Below are 3,982 nucleotides of genomic sequence, written 5' to 3' on the forward strand. Positions count from 1 at the left end.
CTGAATTCACAGCATACACACATACTGTCACAGCACTCTTGCAATGTGTCTCATTACTATGGCATGTGTCTAAGGACTCTTGCTGAGTACTGCGGGACTACTTTCTTCTTCTTTTAGAAGAATTCACCCTCATTCAGTAAACCAACTTTTATCTGAAGCTTTTCTCTGTGAAAAATACATTTATTAGAGTAAAACCTAGAAGGCTGGGGATATGAATCAGTAAGTAAGCCTGAGGACTGGAGTTCAGGTCCCCATCACCTCTGCCTATAATTATAGTACTCAGTGGTTTGGCTGTGGGATAAGAATATCCTGAGGCCTCATGACCAGCCATTTTGAGCTCCAACTTCTGAGAGATCCTATCTCAAGATATAAATTAGAAGCCAGCATTTGAGAGGCAGAGGAAGGTGAATCTCTGTAATTTCAGGCCAGGCTGATCTGCATAGTGAGTTCCAGGACAATCAGAGCTACATAGTAAAAACTTTGTTTCAAAACAAAGAACAATTGAAGACACCTAATACTCCCTCCATATATAAGATTATCCACTGGAGATCAGAAAAACTAACATTTTCACAGTGGTTTTCTTACTTTCTCTGTCTCTGTCTCTCTCTCTCCCTCTCTCACTTGAAACAGGTTTCTCAGTGTAACCCTAGCCTTAGTAGTCTGTCCTGGAACTCACTCTATATACCAGACTGGATTGAACTCAGAAATCCACCAATCTCTACCTCCAAAGAGCTTGGATTAAAGGTGTATGCCACCACTATTCCCTGCCTAAGTTTCATGTTTCCATGCATGTACGTGATGTATTTTATTCATATTTTATTCATTACCTTTCCATGGCTATTGATTCCCTTCCTCTTGACCCAGAGAGCTTTCAGATCATAGATGAGGGTTATTTATGGGAACAAGGATAACTTTTCAATAGCTATACTACTTAAGAGAAAAAGTCTCTCTCCTTTAAGGACCATTGTCAATAGATCATTAGGGGAGGGGGAAGGCCTGGTGTGCCCCCTCCTTATATGTTTCCTTATAATATATATATATATGCTCTCTTCTTTGTTGTATGTGAGATCACAGAATATTGAGTATATTGAGTAAGCTTTCAAAAGCCTTTATTTCCAGCATTTGTGGGTAGGCAGATCTCTGAGTTCCAGGCCATCTGGAGCTACAGAGTGAGACCTTGTTTTGTTTGTTTGTTTTGTTTTGTTTTTTTTTTTTTTTGAGACAGGGTTTCTCTGTAACAGTCCTCCTGGCTGCCCTGAAACTCACTTTGTAGACCAGGCCTGCCTCTGCCTCCCAAGTAAAGGCATGTACCACCACAGTCTGGTGAGACCTCCTCCCTCCCTTTTTGTGTTACATAGGAATTGAATAGAGAATATGTGGAGGGGAAGCAAGAAGGAGGCCTATATTCAAGAATTGAATTAGTGTGGTACCTTTACTAGCCCATTAACTTCTGTACTTACAACTAGCACAAGGTCAGGCCTGAGTTAACTTCCCAGCACTGCCAGAAAATGCAAAATGTTGGGCTGGGATATAGCTAATGATAGAACATGTCTGAAACCCTGGGTTCAATCCTCAGCACCATCAAAAAGAAATATTTTTTAACTTTTCATATTTGTTATTTTCTAACATATACATAGTAATGAGTATTATAAATTAGGTGTGCTACTCAAAACTAGGAGCAGGTAATTGGCAGTATTCTTGACATAGTGCCTTATTGGTATAGCCTATAAAGTGCAGGGGGCACTAACCTCTTTTATGCCATCTTAAATGTGGAGTGTATAAACCAGGTACTCTACATTTTTATTTCTGTCCATGACTTCTCTCTGTTTGCAAGCAGAAGTAAGGACTACCAGAGTAACTAGCTGTATGTACACCGTTTTTCCCCCCCACTGAGTCTGAATTCTCTATTTGTAATGCTTTTTCCTTTCACTTTGAAACCCAGGCTAGGGTAGACCATCCTTTAGCTTCCAAGTTCCAGGATTACAGATATGGGCTACCACACCTGGCATGCTGCCATGATGGCTATTTTCACTATAGAGAAATAGAGAGCAGGTTACCTCAAACTCCAGGAAGAGTTTCCAGCTCCCTTCCTACTTCCAGACACCTTCAAATAGTTCCTTATGTACTTCATAATAGTTTCTTAACCGTATAATCTCTGCACCATGAATTGAAGCAGCTTTTCTGTGTAGTACTCTGCAACATAAATGTTTAGTAGTGGGGTTTTGGAGTTTTGGGTATTGTTTGATTTTTTTCATACAAATTCCTTTAGGCTATTCTCAACATGTGTGTCTAGACCTGTTGGGCTCACATATAAGATATCCTGCATATCAGATATTTACATTGGATACATAATAGCAGGATTACAGTTATGAAATAGCAACAAAATAACTTTATGGTTGGGGGTCACCATAACATGAGGAACTATATTAAAGGGTCACAGCATTTGTTATTCTAAGTACTAACCCTACATTGTGAAAAGATATTTATCCTATAATTTAAAATGACATAGGAATAGGAGAGTCTCCAATCCTACAAAGAAACCTTGTCTCAAAAGAGTGACATAGGAATAAAGCAAAAATAAACCTTAAATAAGAAAACAGAAAGGGAAACTTTTGGAGCTGGAGCTGGGTACTGCTCTCTATGTTGCCTAGCCTTTTCTTCCCTGATTGCACCCAGGCGGGCTGGCTAACACAGCTCCCAGGGCATCCTGTGTGTGGCTGGAAGATAATGATGCTTGAACTGAACTACTAAGGATGCTGAAATAAAAGCTCTTTTTAAAGTAATTCTTCTCGGAGATGGTGGATTTGGCAAAAATTATCTTATGAACAGATATGTAACCATTAATTTGATTTCCAGCTCTTCAACACAATAGGTGTAGAATTTTAAATAAAGATTTGGAGGTGGATGGACATTTTGTTACCATGCAGATTTGGGAAACAGCTTGTCAAGAGTGATTCTGAAGCCTGAGGACGCCATTTTGCTTACTTTTAGTGTTGATGATTCAGAAAACTTCCAGTATCTGAGCAACTGAAAGAATTCATATATTATGTCAATGTGAAAGAGCTCGAGAGCTTTCCTTTTGTGATTTTGGGCAACAAGACTGACATAAACAAACGGCTGGTGTCTACAGAAGAAGCCCAAGCCTGGTGCAGGGACAATGGCGACTATCCTTACTCTGAAACGAGTGCAAACGATTCCACCAATGTTGCAGCTGCCTTTGAGGAGGCCGTTCAAAGAGTTCTGGCTACAGAAGGTAGGTCAGATGACCGGATTCAGATAGACATACTCAATCTGCACTGAAAGCCCAAGCCCAATCATCTTGTTGTTGATGGCAATAAAGAGATGGTCGGTGCATTCTATACACACACACACACACACACACACACACACACACACACACACAAGGAGGGTGGAAATGAGAATTAATATTTACAGGAGGGTTCATCTACTAATAAAATTCAACTAATGAATGAATATTGCTGTCTCATTAGTTGGTGGGAGGCCAGCCTGAATGAGTTCCAGAACAGCCAGGGCTATACATTCACTCTGGAGGAAATCACCTCACATTTATAAATTGTAACGGTGGTCTAATGTTTAGTTTAAAATGTTAGTGCTAATAAGATGACCAAGAATTGAATTGTAATTCAAAAACCTTGACTCTTCTAGAAGTTACACTTAGGTTGTTTCCCCCACACACAAGAAAATGGAGAATATGTGTATACTTTCACATAATTATCATTCTATTCTTGGTCCAGATAAGTAAATTCTTGTAGCAATACTATGAAAGATTAAAATCTAATGCAAAAAAGAAAGAAAGAAAAGAGAAAGGGAGAGAGTGGTAAAAGCAAGTCATGTTAGTTGGAATGTAGTAAAATAGTAAAAATTGATGGACATTCCCCAAAATGTGTTGTCTTTTTTTCAAACCCTTCCTTTGTGCCTTGAACTCACAGAGATTTACCTGCCTGTGCCTCCTGAGTGCTGA

General features: G+C 39.4%; 1 pseudogene; it reads left to right on the plus strand.

Moving 5' to 3' along the window:
• The first annotated feature begins 2,752 nt into the window (after window positions 1-2,752).
• On the plus strand, window positions 2,753-3,773 carry LOC127218603 (ras-related protein Rab-9A-like; annotated as a pseudogene).
• Window positions 3,774-3,982: the final 209 nt, after the last annotated feature.

The sequence above is a fragment of the Phodopus roborovskii genome, unplaced genomic scaffold (genome assembly GCF_943737965.1).
Source record: "Phodopus roborovskii unplaced genomic scaffold, PHOROB, whole genome shotgun sequence".
NCBI classification, from domain to species: Eukaryota; Metazoa; Chordata; class Mammalia; order Rodentia; family Cricetidae; genus Phodopus; species Phodopus roborovskii.